Raw genomic sequence first — 21,270 nt, 5'->3', positions numbered from 1 at the left:
TTCGAAAACCCTGTTCTGTATTGCTGCTTTCATACAATCACATCTACATGCTTGGATACTGAAGCACTGCCAACGGGATTGAAATACTCTGTGAAAGCTGTAGAGCCCCCAGTGCATGATACATACAGGTGAACTGGCCCCAGTTTGATACTGGTACATGCCACAGCCTTCACCCAGTTCAGCACTGCAGCTTCATACGTCTCTGTGGTGCTGTGCGCGCTTCAGCACAAAAAAATCGGATAACAACCATTAATTCACTTGAAAACTCCATGAACCCATCAACCTGGGCTTACTAAGGCTGCTTATTCATAGAGCAGTCTTATCAGGACATGTAACACACAAGCTTTCATTTACCAAAGCGGCTCTCTCCAGGGCACAACATTGGAAGCTATTTGTGAAAGAAAAACCACAACCGAAATGAATCCTAACTAGTAAGAGTTTCTTTTAGAGCGGGGCTCCCGAGTGGCGCATCCAGTAAAGGCACTCCGCGCGGAGTGCAGGATGTGCCCTATAGCCTGGAGATCGCAGGTTCGAATCCAGGCTATGTCACAGCTGACCGTGACCGGGAGTTCCTAGGGGGCGGCGCACAATTGGCTGAGCGCTGCCCGGGTAGGGAGGGCTTAGGTCGGCAGGGGAATCCACGGCTCACCGCGCATCAGCGACCCCTGTGGCCGATAGGGCGCCTGTGGCTCTGCAGCGGAGCCGCCAGATCTGTGTTGTCCTCCGGCACTATAGGTCTGGTGGCATTGCTGTGGATCTGCAGTGCGAAAAATGACGGCTTGGCAGGAGCACGTTTCGGAGGACGCGTGTTCCAGCCTCCGTTTCCCCGAGTCGGCGCGGGGGTTGTGAGCGGTGAGCCGGGGATACAGATAATAATTGGGCATGCTAAATTGGGGTGAAAACTGGGGTAAAATAATTGGCGACGACTAAATTTAAAAAAAAAAACAAGAAAAAAAAAAGGATTTCTGAATGTAGCACATTTTTGGTCGTCCATTTTAATAGCTATGTGACAATTAATTGTTTTCTACAAGACTGATATTAATATGACAATATCTAGATATATCATTTAAAACTGAAATAAATTCATCTCTAACTCCTAACAAAACACTGAGGGGTCACCCCAGGCGCCCACCACTTTCACTTTTAAGGGCTCGGTAAGCATTCAAAATGAATTCTGCACACTCTTCTTTATTTCTATATTTAGCAGTCATTTCAGACACACTATTGTAACTGCACATAAATGGTGAAAATCAGTGTCTCTTTTAAAGCAGACTTGTCAGTGTCCTCTCAGAATACCAGTTTAACCAGTGAGTCATGTTACTTCCAAATAAGCCCAAAGAGCAGAACGGCAGACTGGCAGACTGGCCGACTCCTGCCCAGCTCAGCCTCCTGACCACAAGGCTGGACACGGCGCTGCAGAGACCCAGGGCAGGCTCCCAAACGCTTGTGGTCTGGTGGACGGCCAGAGACATGAAAGTGATTCTGTTCCTGACTGTATATAAAAAGATCTGCTCCCTGCATTGTGGTTTTACTCCATATGAGCCCAGCGCACACACATGAAACTGTACTCCTGCTAAAGATCACTCAGGGATGCCACAGGCTGGGTTTACAGTAAATCAGCAATCAGGAGGGTGTGCAGGGTGGCATAGCACAGGGAATGGAGCACGGGGGGGGGGGGGGGGAAGGCTGCACTGGATCGCATGATTCGCTTGCATTAGCTGCTTAAGAAGCAGATCTAGCAAAATACTTTTGTGAATCCCAGCTATCGTGCACTTTCATTCACTATACAGGTTACAGCTTCGTAATATAAATATATTTTTTTAAACATCAGGTACTGCACTTGATCAAAAAAAGTTTTCGTTTGCTTGTAGTGTCTTCCTGGTGATTTCACCGCAGCTGCTTCAAGCAAAGGATGCAGAATCATTAAGGGAAAGTTGGTTCCTAACAAAAGCAAAGGCCCTGTAGGTAAAATGGCCATGAAGTGTAAGACCATCAGAAAGCAAGTTGTGCAAACAGAGAGTTCTTTAACCTACTTTATTTCCTGTTTGTTGATGCTGAAATCACTGGGATATTTTAAAGACACATCTTGACAAAGTTTTCAGATGAATCAGCTACTAGGAACTGGATGAGCACAGATGGGCTGAGTGGCCTGCTCTCGCTCGTAATTTCTTTCATGTTTTAAAAAGAATACACACTTGAGATCCAATCAGGGACTGACGTGCAATACATGGAACACCGTTTGGAATGTTTGAGATCCAATCAGGGACTGACGTGCAATGGAGACCTGGGTTTGAATCAGATTGCTCAGGTCACAATCCAGTTTGGCCAGTGGTCTTCCATTGGACATAGAATAAGCAAGCACTAGTCACACAACTGCCTCTCACCTGTCACAAGCTGCAAGCCATTTTAAATAAATACACCTGAGGGTCCGTGTGAACAGTAGCTGGATCAGCTCTGTATGCTGCTGCCAAAACACAAGAACACATACATCATGCAGCTGACTGACAAGTAAACAGACAAGGAAGTTGAATTACAGAAGAGAACTCAGCCCAGCCCGATGTATCCACTGATAAGGCACTGCCCAGCCTGTGTCACAGCACAGACTGGTACACGCTAAACAGCAATGCTGCCGGGGGATTAAAAACACACAGTGACGCAAACAAGAATTTCAAGAACGGAATGGCTATAAAAAAAAAATATATATATACAATCTTCCTCGCTGTTATGCAAGAAAAATTTTTAAAAAATGGAAAGCATGTCAAATTTCACTGGGTTAAACAAAGGCCAGCGCTCATGGTCTTTTAGCTAGATATTCTAACTACATGACTGTAACAAAATAATTACCTGCTGTGCACATCCATTCCCTATATAGGTCTTAAATGTGCAGTTTTGAAAGAAACACATTTCATAGTAAACATTTTTATTTCAAAACATGATTTATAGTACTACACTTGGTTAAAGAAATCTCTGTTTGCAAGCCATGCTTTCAGTTAGTTTTGCACCTCCCAGGTCACCTAGTGGGTGAAATTGTCTCCCACTCCTTCAACAGCTTATTTCCTGTCGTTAACCAGTCAGCTGCTTCCCCTTTTGACAGACATGCTGTCAGCCAGTAAACTGAACCAGAACACACTGTAGAGGCCAGCTTGTTCAGCTCTCATATCACACAGTGTGTCTCTGCTCCTGTGAGGCTTCTATTAGGACAGAGACCAGCAGGTAAACATGACCCAGAGAGCACATGTAACACTGCGTGTGTGTCAGCCAAGTGACAGGAGAGAAGCCACGTACACAGCCTCACCAAGAGTTCAACACAAACATTTAGAGAACAAAACATCTCCCTGCCTGGACTGAATGCGAGCTGCCTGCAACTGAGTAGAGCCTTCCATCGATTCTGATGCAGGCACTCCTACTGCAATACATATCACTTATTATCAACATTATCTTATCCGACTATAACGGGAGTTAATAGCTACAAGCTCCTAGTAATATCAATCTCAGTCATGAGACACATTTCCACTTAATATTACTTACATGTAAGTCTGCAGAGCTACAAATGTTCCGACACATTACAGTAGCACAATCCAGCTTTCAAATGTTTAAATTATTATAATATGTTTTACATACAGAACAGTAGACCGCACTTTATTTATACAAACACTAATTATAATCAATGCAATACCTACTGTAGTACTCAGTTCTAGACATAAAAGTATATTTAAATGTGCAAAAACTTTTTGTGTTCTCAAGATGCATATAAAAATGTGACATGTAGACAGAGACACCTTCAGATATCCTCACAATCTATTACTCCCAATAACTAATGCTAAATAATATTATTTCATGACAACTGGATAAGCGATTCTCCCGATATACTGAGACATCCTCTCCGTACATCAAATCCCCTCCACAGCGACTTCATCCTGAGCAGAGGATAGCAAGTCAATCCCCATGACAGACACACTGCATTGTTCCACGTGCCCCTGGAATAAGACAGGCACAGTTGCTTGTACCAAGAAGCAAACAGTGCTCTAGATATAATGAAGTGTGCTAGCAGGGCACATACACTGACTGACAGCTGACTGATCGCACGTCACGTGAATGTAAAGTAATTGCACAGCGTGCAGTTTCAGGACGGATGGTAGTTGTGGTTGCAATGCATTAGATTTTCAGATGCCAGGTGACTTTTGCACTTCTGACAGCAGCCAGAGAAAGGGATTTGAAAAGCCTTGGTTAGATCACCTCTGTAAGCCCGGGACTGACGTCAGAGCGTCATTAAAGAGAGTGCAAATTATCCAAAGTGACTGCTGCTGTCGTCAAAGCAGAGCAGATGAAAGGCTCTGTGTAGGTGGCGGAAGGGTTCTTCTCTGTTCCCGAGAAAATGTGCAGAAGAAAAAAACAAGCAGATACATCTAGCTGCTAAATACTTGAGTGATGTACAACAACCAAGGACATGGATATTGATCCAGCTCACATTGTGCTAATTAACAGATGTTTTTCAACTAAATATTATCATCAGAATATGACTGAATTCTTCCGAGAATATCTACCAAGAAGATAAAAGCTTGCTTGGTGATGGGTGAACTTTGGGCAGAGGGAACAGAGACAGACAGACAGGACCACCAGACTCACTGAAGCCAACAGCGTTAAAACATGCTGTCCACTGATAGCACTGTGTGGGGAGATTTCTGCACAGTGCTGAACATGATAGTTCTTGATTATTCAAAGAATGGGGACCCTTTTGCGCTGAGCATGTCCTTCTCTCTGTCTCAATCTATGCTGTTTGCCTTGATCTTACATCAATCAACGATTGATACACATGTTAGGATGAATATAGCTTCTCTTATGACATCACCCCTTATTCCTTAAAGGGTACATAAGGCCCTTTTGATTGTGTTACACGTTCCCATGTGTTGCTACAACTGTTTACATAAGGTGTGTGTATTATTTTAATTTTTTTTTTTTTTTTACATTGACCACTTTATTAAACTTTTAAACTGCATTCCCTGCCTCAAGATGGCTTCACATGTACCCGCATGGACCTCTCAGAACTACATTTCCCATCATCCTCCTGCTCACTGGTAAATCCATCTCAGTTACATATGTGAGCAGGAGGGTGATCGGAAATGTAGTTCTGAGAGGTCCATGCGGGTACATGTGAAGCCATCTTGAGGCAGGGAATGCAATTTTATAAAGCTTTAAAAAAAGTGGTGAATGTTAAAAAAAAATAATAATAATAATTAAAACAACACACACCTTATGTAAACAGTTGTAGCAACACATGGGAACATAACACAATAAGATAAAAAGGTCCTTATGTACCCTTTAACCTATCAGAAAAGACAATTAAAGACGGATGTATATTTTTATCAAACAATCATATCATTGACCACTTCCTTTTATTACCTTAAGTGAATGTGACATCGAAGCCTCTTTGATGTTTTACTCAGGAAACCATAATGTAAGGATGGAAGACCAATTCTTTTGAATGGTTTTAGCCCCAGAATGTTATCTCTGAGAAAACACAGGGTCCACTTAAATTGCCATATGGTGCTCCTCAATGCTTTCTCCTTATCACCTGTCTTTCATACTGACTAACTGACCGAAACCCAAACAATAACTGATTCTTAAACCCAGTTTATTTTGTAAACTATAGTATCTCGTAAAGTGTATGTTTCTCCAAAATGTGTGAGAAAAGACTGATGTACAATCAAGGCAGACAATACGCACCTAGCTTCCTATATATGTTTCTAATTGCATTTGCCTATAAGAAGATACACTGTCAATTTTATAAAGACTTTCAGATACTGTGTGACCGTTACGTGATTATGAGGGCCCTCTGTATATGCCTGGACTAGTTTTCAAGTGCATTAATTAAGAAAATCTAGGGTTGGACAAACACAAATGGCTGAAATATGTAGCACATACTTTGTCCCTTTATGGCAGTCCTCACGTGACTCATTATGAATTGCTATGGCACACCTCCACACAGAACAGAACCCCTTATCAAACTCTGCAGAAGCTTGCAAAGGACATTCTTTAGTCATTGAGTTTGGGTGTCAGTTACTACATGTTTTGCCAGTTATTAAAGGTTTAAAATACACAGACATGAGCCACTAAATAAACTCAGCGCATCATTCACCACTTTGTTACTCCAACAGTTTGAGTCCAGTCTGCAATGCTTACTAAATTGGGAGCACTGTAGTATTGCAAAGAATGAGTTTCACTGTGAGAGTCGGACTTCTTTGCACACAATTTGACACAATTAAGTGTCTAGGAAGCTGATCCACCTATACCCTGAGAAGCCACAGATGGCTTTTTAGAGCATTTTACAGCACTGGGGAAAATCTCACTGCATCAACCATGTATCAGTAGTTACCCAGCATCACCACTAAACTAGTTGATGCAATCCAGCAGAATTCTCTCCTGCTGTAAAATGCTTTGAATGGTTTTAATGGTCTTCTGAAATATGTTATGCTACCAATAGCCAGAGGTCACGGTCACACAGATAAAAATCTAATTTAAAAAACTGATGAATACATTTCACCTTCTCTCCGCCACATTCATTCAAATGGCGAGGTCTACAGACCACATCTAGCAGAGCTGGTTCCTGCCTTTCAAACACTGCTGTGCTGTTGACTTACACACTATTCTTGTTATAGCGATAACAGTAGTAGTAGAGAGAACTAAAGGGATGCAGATATGTTTGATGGACAGTTTATTCATACAGTTTAACAGCTGTCTTCAATGGTGAGTGTGTAGTCAAAATAAATAAGACAACTTGCATACAGAAAGCCAGCATTAAGTGCGGTTTTCATATCGCACAGCATACACAGCAATATACATAATGATCTTTATAAACTTGATTTTTTTTTTCTGGTTTTGAAACGCGTATAACTGCACGCAACATTTTACGTAAACTCAATTGCTCTATATTTAACAATTGAATCGCGGAACTGAAAAACCATAATGTGAAATTGTGGATTGTGATAGGAGATGAGTTTGGTTCAAAGCGATCTCATATTTGTTTCATGCTGTGATGGGGAGAGCCCTGTTGCTGGTTTTTGCATGTAACGGTACGCATCCAACTGAGCAGTTAGACTCGCCCAAGCTGATCGGGAGGTTCGGGAGATTGGCTAGGGGGTGTGCCACAGCTCGAGGCTACAGTACGGCCACTACTACACAGAGGGGCGCTTTGTTTCCATCCTGGAGGAGAGGGTCCGCTCTGCAGGACATCTACTACCGACTCAGTATTATCTAGCGACGACCCACACAGGTAAAAAATGCCTGTTACACCTGCATATACAACTGAAAGATAAATGAATCTCTCTAGACACACTGGCTGTCCAAATCATGGTGTTAGTAAAAGAGGTGGCAAATTTCCACTCAGGGGTCCCAAGATATTTAAAAATGACAAGGGGCCTAAAAGCATTTTATTGCCTGCGTTGGGGTACTGATGCACTTGTAAGAGAGCCTGATCATTCAAATGTTTAGATAGATGTTTAGTAAGTAAGTGGGTCTGAGTGGGATAAAAGGGACAATCAATGCCCCACCCCAGTCATTCTGTTGTTCCGGTGCACTGATATGCTTGTTTCCTGCAACCCGAGCTGTACAAAGAGGCCTGCAAATGAGTACCCCTGGCAGCTCTCCCAGTCATGGGGTAAAACCTGGAGCAGAGACAAGGGCACAGCGCCGGATTACTGCAAATCAATCCACCTTGTGATTCGAGACCTAAATAACCTGCAGCCAACAGAATGCAGACACCTACCACCACACCACCACATAGCACTGTGCTTAATAAAGGAACTGGACCAGTCTATTGTGTAAATATAGGGAGAATTTAAAAGTCTGCTTCTAAACCTAAATATAGGGAGAATTTAAAAGTCTGCTTTTAAATTAAAGCTATGACTAGATGAGTCTATTGAGATACGGTGGACAACACCGAGAGATTTTTGGTAATCAGAGGAAATCTTTAAGATTTATTTTGCTAGCTTCAATTAAATATTCATTAATCACCCTGGTGCTCTATTTGGAGCCAGGAACACGTGCTTTCCTTGAATGTTTGTGCCCTAAAGCTCTTCTGTTTGGATTAGTTTTGTGCTGGGAAATGACAGAATCGAATTACAAGAAACTCTTCTTGCTCTACAATAAGTGTTCTCAAAGCACTGATCATCGATGACTACCCGTCCAATACTGTTAGCAAACTGGATGCAGATTTAAAACATCTTCATTGAGTAGGATTGTTTGATTTTGAATCCGAGTCCAGTTGCAAGTGTGTATGCTAGTGGACAGCAGGCCTTGAAACTTGCACTAGCCTTGCACCCAGTCCTGGGTTTCATCTGTACCTTTGTTTAGGTATAGTATTGAAATGACCAGGTGGGGTTTGAACAAGCAGCTACCCCTCCAAACGGACAGGTGCACGTTGAACTTCTCATATAAATACAAAACCTACACTAGAGAACGAAGTTAACCCACTCTCCCCTGTCAGTATTGAAAGTGCATTTCCGTGTCTCGAATGGTAAGAGCTTGGCTCTGGTGCTCCCGCGGGTTAGGGAGGCAAAACCGTCTGGACTGTTTCTCATCATCTCATCATCAGACCCTACTGGCTCCCTGACATCTGCTCTCGAGTTTCTAGGAACAAAGAGGTGCTTGGCTTGGTCATGAGGGTGGAGGACACCCACTGACCTTCAATTCTGAGCTATAGCTTTACATATTAAACATATTCACTTTCCCTAACACAGTATGAAAATAAATACGTGCCATTTGAAATTCAAATAAACGCTGCTTGAAATGTATATGGTGGCAAAAATGGCCGTGTTCGTATTCGTTCATATAACAGAATCTATCAATGACTGGATCAAAAAGATGTAAAAGGAAACCAATGTATAAAGACGTCTTAAATAAATAACACACATTCTACTGTACAGAAGAGAGTTCCTCTCCTGTCTAATAGATCATTTGACAGGGTACCGTGTTTACTGTAATAGGACTCTTGTATATACCGTAGTTGTTTTCCAGCTAATTCAAAATGAAAAAACACGTGTTGTTTTGAAGCCAGCCAGAATGAACTTTCTCCTTTCTCCAGCTAGCACAAGGTTTGGTCAGCTTTTTCTGCCTCCGTTTGTGTCATTAGAGAAAGATTTTCTAGGGGGCTGATTGTTCAAACTCCTGGAACCTGGTCATTTCAGTACTATATCTTCTCTGAAACTCAGGACTGGGTGCAGGGCTTGTGCGAGTTTCAAGCCCTGTTATGCTACAAACAGTTTTTGGATAAAGATTTCTGTAGATTTATTTAAAAGTCATACTCACGCTACAGTTGTCTATCATAAGCAATGATTAACATATTGAGTAACTTCAAAGTGTTATACCAACAAACAAGGCTAAAATGTAAACCGGGTTTAAAAGGCATGTCGTACGCAGACAGGCTAAAAGAACTGAATCTGTTCAGTCTTGAACAAAGAAGACTAAGCAGTGATATGATTCAAGCATTAAAATCTAAAAGGTATTGACAATGTCGACCAGGGGACTTTTTCGACCTGAAAAAAGAAACAAGGACCAGGGTTCACAAATGGAGATTAGATAAAGGGGCATTCAGAACAGAAAATAGGAGGCACTTTTTTACACAGAGAATTGTGAGGGTCTGGAACCAACTCCCCAGGAATGTTGTTGAAGCTGACACCCTGGGATCCTTCAAGAAGCTGCTTGATGAGATTCTGGGATCAATAAGCTACTAACAACCAAATGACCAAGATGGGCCGAATGGCCTCCTCTCATTTGTAAACTTTCTTATGTTCTTCTTATGTTCTTAAACGGTAAACTAAAATAAGCAATGCATAAAGGGGTCATTCCATGAAAATGTAGGGTTTGTCACACTCAATAAGTCTTGATTGCTGTATCCACTGCCAGTGTGTTAGTACTCCTCCACAAAAGTCTTGGGCTTCGGTGTGATCCAACTAGTGTAAAGCATACAGTGGTATGTTTCATTACACTTGGATGAACAGTTCTGAAGATATAGAGAATAAGTGGAGTAAGGATGGCCAGACAGACCTCTATATATCCCTGAATTTAAATAAATACTCTCATGTTATAGCACACCATTTTCGGGACTGGCTCGGGTTTGAACTTGAATCACCAAAAACGTTTTCTGTCCTTTCAGCATACTCGTCTGTAACCCTTTCCCAAATAACGTATTAGAAGGTAAATGTACCAGTATTTCCTGCACTAAAGCAGGCGGCGATTAGGGAGGAGTCAGCTGACTAAGCAGTGTTCTCGCTTGTTTGATACGTCGCAAGATCCTTTTATCGCATCTGCTTGGTGACGTTAAAATTTATGCCTGCAAATTTATAAATAGTTTATATCATGTAGTGGATAATAGTTTGAGAGGTAAATCAGAAGGGTGGAATTCCTTTGGAATCATAGCGAATGAAGATAATGAACATGTGACTGGATTCGTTGCTTGTAAAACCTGTCATTATGTTTTTGTGAACGATAACCACAAAACTGGTACATCTCTGTGAAAGCACAGGTGTAGCTCCCTTTCAACTGGTGGCACGAAAGGAAGACATGTATTTTACAGTAAAGTAAGTACAGACAGTTAATAGGTTACACTGTCCAAACCACTAGAGAAAGCTACCACACTGTATAGCCTATTGTATGAATACAATCTGTGGAGAATGGTAGAGATATGTGTGTGAATGTGAGAGAGTGAGACAGTCAGTTGATGCAGGCAGTAGGTAAAGGACAAACACTTGTGGGTTTGGGTTGGGTCACGGGTAAGAAGACGGTGCTGCAGCGGGTTGTGGGTTCGGGTCGGGTCCTGTAGTAGCGGGTCCGGGTTGGAAGCAGGTTGTAAAAATCAGACCTGTGCAGGACTCTGACACGGGGCTTTTTAAAAAGAGGTATATTATTTGTAAGCCGCATACACTTAGTAAATTATAAAACCTACGTGTTATATACATCCAAAAGATTCTGTACAAGGTGATAATATTAATTGTTCCAAGCAAGGGTTTAAGAAATCAATACCAGAATATCCATACTGCTCAGCATGCAGTCCTTAATGCTGGCTTCATGCAAAAGTATTTTTAAACTTCATCCAGTTAGTGACTGATCAATCAGGCAATTGATTTCAGAATCCAGAGGACAGGGTTGGAAATGAAGTGGATTGTAATAGGCTGTGGGAGACCATTGCTTATTCATTACCTAGTTGCTGACTGATCCCACACCCTTGTCAAGATGGGTCTCAAAGGATCCAGCATCAACAGCATGGAACATCAACAATAATGGAACATTGGAACAAACACTGCTTGAAATGTATTCCGTGGCATGAATGACCATGATAGTAATTATTTACATAACAGAATGTATTATGACTAGATCAAAAAGATATCATGCAAACCAATGCATGAATGAGGTCTGAGATAAATAGCACACATTCTGCTGTAGAGATACTGTGTTTCTCTCCTTTCTTTAAGAGGTTGTTTGATGGGGTAGTGAGTAGAGATGGGAATTTTAAAATGTTTAAAAACGTATAAACGCTAAAGAAGGGGTTAAACGTTTCATAATGATATACTGTCACGTGACAAATTTCACCAAACGCATTTTTTTCATTTTAGTAATTTATCATTATACAGCAGTCCGTCGCGTACCCGACTGCCGTGGTGCCAGAGAAAGGGAAGATACCAAACAAAACTGGAGTACCGCAAAAACACAAGTTCAATGCTTCACCATTTGAAATGAAAACATTCAGAAATTACTGTGGATGGAGCTACTGATGGCAGCAAAAATCAAATATTAATAACAACATTTGTTATAGAGTGGGCAGAACAGGGCGTGATCACGTTATCCCCGATGAGAAGGACAGTGTGTGTGAATCATGAATGCAGCAGTTTTGAAATCGATGTAAGATTATCCCAGTAATCATCAATTGCAAAATATATTAAATACAACTTGACGTTTAGGTTTAGTACAATTTCTGTTTCTATATTGGAACGACTGCACGAAAATAAAGGACCTCCGAGACACACTAGTATGTAGTGGAGAGTGGTGTTGGATTAGAGTACTGAAGAGGACATTTAAATATAAACATTTCAATATATACTTTGGTATGTGTGGTTTTTTTGTTTGTTTTTTTTTTAAATCTTTTTAGTTATGTCTTTACGATGTTAAAATATTACTTGCTTATTTAGGGTTCCTTTGCTCCTTTTCCTTTTCCAACCAGGGCTGTCAGTATACCTCAGAGTGTAATATAAAGAGTGTGCGTGTGTGTAGATATGGTTTAAACGCAGACACTGCACAGCATCTAAACGTTCATAAAAATGTACCAAATTACACATCCCTAGTACCGAGTTTATTTTACTGCTGAGATTTTTTTATTACTGTAATACAATACAAATTATACCTTTTGTTTTCCAGCTAATTTGAAATAAATTTTAAAAATATTTGTTTTAAATTTTGAAAGAATATTCAAAACACATTTATCCCAGACCTACATTGTTCATGTTGTATATGTTGCGTGTTATTTTCTCAATTGTATTTTGTGGGGTGTAGCGAATGATATGTTTGTAGGTCTTAAAATGCCTTCTGTCCCGTGAGACCATTGATTACGTTCCCTTTCACATGTTAATTCAGGGACAGCAGGTCTAGGTAAATACAAGTATACCAGTAACGGCTGTAAATGCAAAACTATAGATATCAATACACAGCAGTTTTGCAAATAAAACACATGCATATTTTTTTATAGATAATGTATGAAGATTTGAATGAAACCCAAATCTAGTCCTGCATATGGAAAAGTTTTTTGTAACGTGTAGTGGTATAGTTTATTCTGCTCCTCATAGTTTACACCATGTTTTCCAAGAACACTTAAATTATCAGAAATTTCAAGTATGTCACTAACAAAATAACTCCACTAAATCTTATCGAACATGTTTCATTATCACATTACGTTAAAAGGGTATTTGAATCCTACAGAGTTTTTTCATAGCTTTACAGAATGCGAACTAAAAAACTGGAGGAAACTCCCAAAGGAACACAGCCGACACACGACAGGGGCTTCTGGGAGTTTGGAAATAATGAAAGTCCCAGAATGCCCGGGCTCTAGTTTCCTGACTGATGCGATTTCAATGTTCACTGCGTTTCTTTATGCACCCTGGCGAAAATGTTTGGAAGTGTAGCACTGAAGTATCTGAAAGAAACGATCAATACAGTTCTCCACAAACAGCTTTAAATAAACTACCACCTAAAAAATCAAATACACCATTACCATAATGTGTCTGACAGGAACATGTGAGCCCTACAAATTAATACATATTAGGTAAGACTTACTGGAATGAGCTCTCTGCTTTGAATTCAAGTCTATTGTTAAGCTGTTTTGATTAGTCTGCAGTACACGACATTTTAGTTTATCCTCAGTATACACTGTTTAATACAGCACTTTAAATTGACTGAGCAGAGTTTATCGGGAGTTCACCAATAACCTGGAAAAATAAGCATTAAAACACACAAGATATGTGCTTGTTTTGCTGTGGAACTTGAAATTTAGCACCTGAAAAAGATGGACAAATTTACAGACAGATAGTCCCATATATACCCAGAATCGGATACATATGGTAAATAATGTTAATACCAGAGTTCATGACAATTGGATAAGTGTATAGTATCTCAAGATATGCAAAAATGTAAGTGTGATAAAAAAAATGGATACCAAAATATTAATACCAATGACAACTGGATATGTGGTTTTCCAGATACAAAAACCACTTGCAAATGGGAGACACTGTTAGAAAACCGAGAGAAACAAAACCAGGTTATGCAGCATCAGCGCCAGGTGTAGTATGCTGTATCTCTGTCTGAAAAACACCTGACTGACTTTGCACCTTTATTTTTTGTTGTTTTTTTGCAATTCGTGGAATATTGCACCACAACGCATTCCTCTCGGATTGAGTTTCCTCTCTTTAACACGTACACTGTCACATAATGGGCTTAATCATAATCTGAATGTTTCTAACCATTACAGGAAGAATATTGGAATCGTATTATTTGAAATGATTAACATTTGTGACTTCGGATTTGTATTCCCAGTCAACAGATTTGCAGGGCCGCAGGGGATAATAAATGTAGTGAATGGCATCTGAATGTACATTTAAGGAATGGCTAAACTAAACCTTTGTCTGTTTTTTTGTGGGACCCACACAACTTTATAAAAACTCATCTGTTTTCTTTATCTTTTATGTGATGTCAAAATGTCACTTTATGCTTAAGGTTTGGTGTGATGTTTTCTGCCGTTTAAATTGATTTACAAACTGTTTGAGAACTTGCTATAAATCACTAACAATCACTCTGTGTACTTCCTCTTGATTATGATACTCGCAATGCTAAACTCTCCTTAACTCTGAGGCATTTACATCACTTGTTTATATATTGATCTTACAAAGCTTGTTACAGAAAATGTACTTAAGGTAATAATGAATTACATTTGGCAATCTATACTATCGGGAGTTTCTTGAGTCTCACCGGGAGACGGGAGATCATGCTTCTGTATTGGGAGTCTCTAGACAAAATCGGGAGACTTGGCAGGTATGAGTATTACCTGCAACACAGTTTGGTGAAATAACGTATTGGACCCCCTATAAGCAATACACAATATCAGAAAAAAATCAAAGCCATGCCATTAGACTGAGATTTGTGCCAAGTGCAATGTAACTAGCATTAGGGCAGCAGTGTGGAGTAGTGGTTAGGGATCTGGACTCCTAACCAGAGGGTCTGGACTCCTAACCAGAGGGTCGTGGGTTCAATCCCCGGTGAGGGACACTGCTGGGTACTTTACCTAGATTGCTTCATTAAAAACCCAACTGTTTAAATGGTTAATTGTATGTAAAAATAATGTGATATCTGTATAATGTGAAATAATGTATAATGTGATATCTTGTAACAATTGTAAGTCGCCCTGGATAAGGGTGTCTGCTAAGAAATAAATAATAATAATAATAATAATAATAATAATAATAATAATAATAATTAGCCTTTATTTTCATGGAATAACTATGAACCCGCTTTTCATCATGATTGCCATGCTGGCACAATCCGCGATATGAAACAGGTTTCACGTTTGCCTACGACAGCACATTAAGAGTGTGAGAAATTAAACTAACAGTGAATTAAAGAGCAGTGTTTTAAACCTGGACATTTAGTGGTTGTTTACATTTAAACAAATGCACATAGTTTACTACAGGACAAATACGTCGTGTATCATTAGCTGGAATGAAACAGTTTGTCATTATCTAAAGGCATGAATTGTCGTCTGATGAGAGCTATCAGTTAGGTGTTGCACTTGGTGCTTTCTTTGTGTGTGAATAAGAATTTTGGTGATGTTGGTGTTTTGTAACTGAACTGTGTCCCGTTAAGACAGCCCACGCACTATTTGACTGGCTGAACAAAACTTCAGTTTATCAGCCGAAATGATTATTGGTTGTTAGTTGCGTTGGAAATGAATTCTATCCTGTGGTTACTTAAGCCCCTTTCATGCTGGCATGATCTACCCGGGTCAGAACCTACCCAGGTCAGGACCCGGTGTCATGCGGGTCGGGTACATGATTTCACACTGCTTTTGAGAAAGCAGGGTTGACCTGGGTAACAGATGCAAGTACACAATGTGCGGATCAATGCCCCGGAAGCAGCTTGTTACTGTCGCTTCCATCCAAGCTTCTCTGGATTGAACCGTCGGCCCAAATGTTGATTAGAGCAAATGTTTCTTCATCCCCGCTGCAATCTGGCTCATGCTGTGACTCAATCAACAAAAATATGGCTAAACAGAAACGTTCCTTGCGGAAGTGAAACCTTCACGCAGGCCTGGCTGTTTGTTATTGCATCGGCTCACCAACGGCGATCATGCATTTTTTTCTTGCTCAACCCGGGTCAAAGCATGTCGACCCACATCCTGAGGTGGGTCACTGGGACCCGGGTTCGACCCAGGTACGTGGTTTCACACTACGCGGGATTGTGACCTGGGTAGCCCGGACCCGGGTATGAGTGCCACTGTGAAAGGGCTTTAGTAATTTGACAGGCTGCACAAAACGTGCCGTGATATTAAGAGAGGGAATTTCTCAAAGAACCTATGTATGGTGCATGGCGAGTGGTTTTTGACGGGGCATGATATTAAACGAGGCGATATAAGACGCGTTCGTCTGTATATATTCATTTAGAAAAAGTTGTAACTGATGCACCAAATATGGTTTTACTGACCAAGAACGTAACTAGTCAAACTCATTTAACATCACTTAAATATACCCTAATGTGCAAACCCCCGCTTAATATCAAACTGTAATGTCTATATATATATATATATATATATATATATATATATATATATATATATATATATATATATATATATATATATATATATATAATCTGTCTATAATTATTTGGGTGTACAATGCAGTGAGTGAAACCATAGTCTGGGACTGGATAAATTCTAAATGTGACGCAGGGAGCTACTCCGTGGCCGTCACGGATTACACCGTTATATTTACAATAACACTGTACTACAAAAAAAGTGCACGATATAAAACAATACCTTCGTTTACAATGTTCAAATAAAAAAGTAAAGTAGTATTTGTGGAAGTAATATTTGTACACAGTGTAGTTCTTATATAATGTGTATTTTGGCTGACAATTTGAATATTGTAAACGTCCATATACAACAAACGTGTACATTAATGTATACTGTGCTGTATTTTCAACCTACTGTAAACTAACACACAATAAAAAAAAACCGGGATGAGTTGCTTAGAAGCATAACATTTGAAATATAATCAATACATATACGGAAGTTATTTATCTGATGACGATCGTAATAAATATGAATTGGCTTGAAACTTAAAAATAATTACAGTGCATGCGGGTTTGTACACTACGGTAGCTGAAGAGGTTTAAAACAATGTTATTTACCGTGGTGTAATTAAAGAAATAGCCAATGCAATCAATGCTGTTGCCTAATCAACTAGTTGGCCAATGTTTGTTTAGCCGTTCAGACAACTGACCATCACCCGACAGTACATGGTGTGCGTATTTTAACGTACATATGCAGATGTGTTGCAAAACACACACGACACGCAAAAACTTAATCACTGACCGACTTGACTTCAGCACCAGCAAATCAAAGTGTTGTTTTTTTTTTTCGAAAAAAAGAGAGAAAAGAGCGACAGAACCTCGTCACTTCGAACAAGCAAGTCTCATTCCCATGGTAATGGTGTGAAAATATTACCTAAGCACCGTACCATCGGGGCCACACGTCAAGGGTAATCATATTTACAAACACGATTAAGACAGGAGGAAAACAAACAAACAAAAAAAAGATCGCATACCTCATTTTAAAGTTATGCAGCCCTTACCTTGTGAAACTGATGGGAGTATCCAATCCCTCAGCTTCATACAACCAAACGTGTTTACCGTCAGGGCAGGATTATACAAGAAAGCTCTCGGACGGGTTGCCAGTAGCTGTTTTCTTTGTATTTTGGATGTCTATTGTTGTTCCTCAGACGTGTGAGGGTATTCTTTTACTTTGCTGATCGTGTATTTTTTTTTTCCCTGACTCCGTGTCGCACCAAGCAAGGCCGCAGTTCTGCTGCTTGTGATCCACAAAGGAACTAACTCACTCAGCACAGAAACACAAACAGGAAGTGACATCCACGCTGGCTGATTCCACAGTAGCGCTGCAGACGCGCAACATCCCCTATTCTTTCTCTAGTGTTGAAAGTCGTTACATTTAAAGAAACAGCGCAGCCTTTTAAAACGAACAGCCACAGTTTTGTTTTGTTGTTGCCACAACTACAGTGTATCACTGGTGTGGATTTGTGTGGTCGCGCTCTGTTCACAGAACAAACAAAAACTCCACAGAGACCGCAACAGCTTTGTAGACATTGTAATTAATAAACCACTCTTACAGTGAGAGAGAAAGTCGTAATACAGTGTCTGGTGATATCTGCTGCCAGTGGTTGGAATGTTTTTTGCCTTGAGGGCACCAGATTCCAGGAATAGATTGGTGAGTGAGAGCCCTTTCCAAAAATAAACCACGGTATTATGGTTACCGCAATAAACTAGCCCTACAATGCAGTGTTTTGGGCAAAGCAACTGTGTAATGCAGTTCTGTAGTCTCAAGTTTCTGTGTAAAACAGACAAACGTCTGGGTTTAAATATCTGTTTTAGGAAAATATATTCCAGAATATATCATCTAAATTATTTAAAGCAAGAAAAAATACATTATATACAGTAGTTTATATATATATATATATATATATATATATATATATATATATATATATATATATATATATATATATATATATATATAAAACTACTGTATATAATGTATATACAGTAGTGTGAAAAAATGTGGGAGTGAAAAAACAAATCAATTAAAAATAAAAACCTTGCTATGACACTCCTAAATAAGCTCAGGTGCAACCAAATTGTCTTCAGAATTCACACAATAAGTTAAATGGAGTCCATCTGTGTGCAATAAAAGTGGTTCACATGATTTCAGATTAAATACACCTGTCTCTGTAAGGTCCCACAGTTGGGTAGTGCATTCAAAGCAAAGATACTACCATGAAGACCAAGGAGCTTTCAAAACAACTCTGGGATAAAGTTGTGGAAAGGCACAGATCAGGGGAGGGGTATAAAAAGATTTCAAAGGCATTGAATATCCCTTGGAGCACAGTCAAGTCGATCATTAAGAAGTGGAAGGTATACGGCACCACCCAGAATCTGCTTAGAGCTGACCGTCCTCCCAAACTGAACAGCCGGGTAAGAAGGGCATTGGTCAGAGAAGCCACCAAGAGGCCAATGACAACTCTGAAAGACCTACAGCGTTCCATGGCTGAGATGGAAGAAACTGTCTATGTGTCAACAATAGCTCAGGTACTCCACAAATCTGGCCTGTATGGAAGAGTGGCAGAAGGAAGCCATTTCTGGAAAAAGCCCATGTAAAATCTTGCTTGGAATTTGCAAAAAGGCATGTGGGAGACTCTGAAAAGATTCTGTGGTCCGATGAAACAAAAATTGAACTATTTGGCCTAAATGCAAAGCGTTATGTCTGGCGCAAACCCAACACAGCACATCACCCAGGTAACACCATCCCTACTGTGAAGCATGGTGGTGGCAGCATCATGCTATGGGGATGCTTTTCATCAGCAGGGACTGGGAAGCTTGTCAGGGTAGAGGGCAAAATGGATGGAGCTAAATACAGGCAATTCCTTGTGGAAAACCTGCTTCAGTCTGCAAAAGACCTAAGACTGGGACGGAGATTCGCCTTTCAGCAGGACAATGACCCCAAGCACACAGCCAAAGCGACACTGGAGTGGCTTAAAAACAAAAAAGTGAATGTGCTAGAGTGGCCCAGTCAAAGCCTGGACTTGAATCTGATTGAGAATCTGTGGCAAGACTTGAAGATTGCTGTCCACCAACGATCCCCATCCAACTTGACAGAGCTTGAACAATTTTGCCAAGAAGAATGGGCGAATATTGCACGATCCAGATGTGCAAACCTGGTAGAGACTTACCCCAAAAGACACACAGCTGTAATTGCTGCCAAAGGTGGTTCTACCAAGTACTGAGTCAGGGGCTGTGAATACTTATCTAACCAAGACATTTCAGATTTTTTTTCTTTTTCATTAACTGTTGTTTCACAGTAACAACTATCTTGCCTCTTCAAAGTGTTGAGTCGGTTGTATAAATCAAAGGGAAAAAAATCCCATTTAACTGCATCAAGATTTCAGGTTGTAACACAACAAACTGTGAAAACGTCCAAGGGGGGTGAATACTTACTATAGGCACTGTAAATATATGTAACTGAAAACTATGTTATAATCATGATCACACAAAAAGAAATGTTGGCTAACATAGCTTTTTGTACACTTCAGAAAGCAGACTTCATTGAATACTGCATTTACAGCTTGTTTACATTCCCAGAAGGTCGTTTTATCTGTATGGTAACAAGCTGCAACCAGCCTGCCACGACATGCATCTCTCTGTAAGGCATAGGCACGCGCGCCTGCAGCTACCTGCACGCGGTATGCTATCGGAGGATTCAATTACACCTTCCGGCGCTGCTGTAGGTAAGTGGTGCGCAAAGTTTTTTTTTTTTTTAAGGATAGAACATTTAAATAAATACATAAATGACAGCTAATTAGTCCAAGTCTTACCTTTCAAATGAGGACTTGTAGAAATGATATTTGAAGTGGCGAGTGTGTCAGTGAAACTGCAGTGAACAGGGGTGACAAGTGTAAAAAAAAAAAGCACTAATGTTTTAAACATGTATTTTTTCCCGGATTTAGCTAAATACATAAATGTTAACAAACATATTCTAAAAAGTCAGCTGTGCAGCATACAATGCCAAATCAAACAAGTCAATGGGCGTGGGCTTGCATGTAAAGGTCTATGCACACACGCGAATGACGCGAGCGAGCGAATAAAACGTAATTAAAACTATTGATTTAAATGGGTAATGCACACCGCAAGCGTAGTGAGCGGCGCGAGTGAATTGAGCAAATATATATTGTGTATCAAATTCTATGTAGGCACCCTTTTTAATTTTTGATGTGAGCACAAACTTCAAACAACGTCTGTGCTCGGGTGTGCTGTTTGACAAAATGAAATGTGATTATTAAAAGATGATTATGTTTAATGATGGGGCTGACCTTAAAAAATGTATGTAATGTCGAAACATTACATTCAAATGCACAAGTGGGCCAACATGGAATTCAATACAGTGGATAAATAAGAATGTGGCAATAGACAAGTTTTTGTGGTCAGTTTTGATTGGCTGTGTGGGTGGAGCTAAAACTATTCACCCAACACATTGAAACACATCAGCAGGATTTAGATCAGCCTGGAGATAGGGTTAGGACAGAGGGAAGGAGACACTTCGTCACACAGGTGAGGCAGGATCACTGGGTAAAGCCTGACTTGGCAAAGTTCTGAGGTCAATCCTCTAGGGACAGGAAGAGCTCTGATGTTGGTTCTCATGGTGTTGATGCTGTGCAGGTCAGTGGGTGTCCTGCTCACCGACCCTGTGATTACGCCATGCTGTCGTACAGGCAAGCTCTTCTTACAGAGCGTAGTCACATGACACAGCTCTCCTCGTTGTCCCACACTTTCCAAAGAAGGGCTTTTTGTTTACCAGGCCCCTATGACATCCCACAGAATGTCGAGTAATGTGTTTTGTTTTTGTTTTTCTTTGAAAGAAGGCCTGGGAACCGACTGTTGGTGTTTAGTTAA

At 40.3% G+C, this 21,270-nt stretch overlaps 1 protein-coding gene across 1 annotated transcript in view; it reads right to left on the bottom strand.

Annotated features, from left to right (window-relative positions):
- The window catches only part of LOC117415905 (RAC-beta serine/threonine-protein kinase), a 41,802-nt gene extending 24,067 nt beyond the window's left edge, over window positions 1-17,735 (bottom strand). The window contains exon 1 of the mRNA XM_034026821.3: window positions 17,385-17,735. The gene's annotated coding sequence lies outside the window, so the exon portion shown is untranslated. The remainder of the gene's footprint in view (window positions 1-17,384) is intronic.
- Between the last annotated feature and the right edge of the window lie 3,535 nt (window positions 17,736-21,270).

Source organism: Acipenser ruthenus, chromosome 7 (assembly GCF_902713425.1).
Source record: "Acipenser ruthenus chromosome 7, fAciRut3.2 maternal haplotype, whole genome shotgun sequence".
In the NCBI taxonomy this organism is placed as follows: Eukaryota; Metazoa; Chordata; class Actinopteri; order Acipenseriformes; family Acipenseridae; genus Acipenser; species Acipenser ruthenus.
Note: the sequence above shows the minus strand (reverse complement) of the source record. Positions and strands in the feature narration are given on the sequence as shown.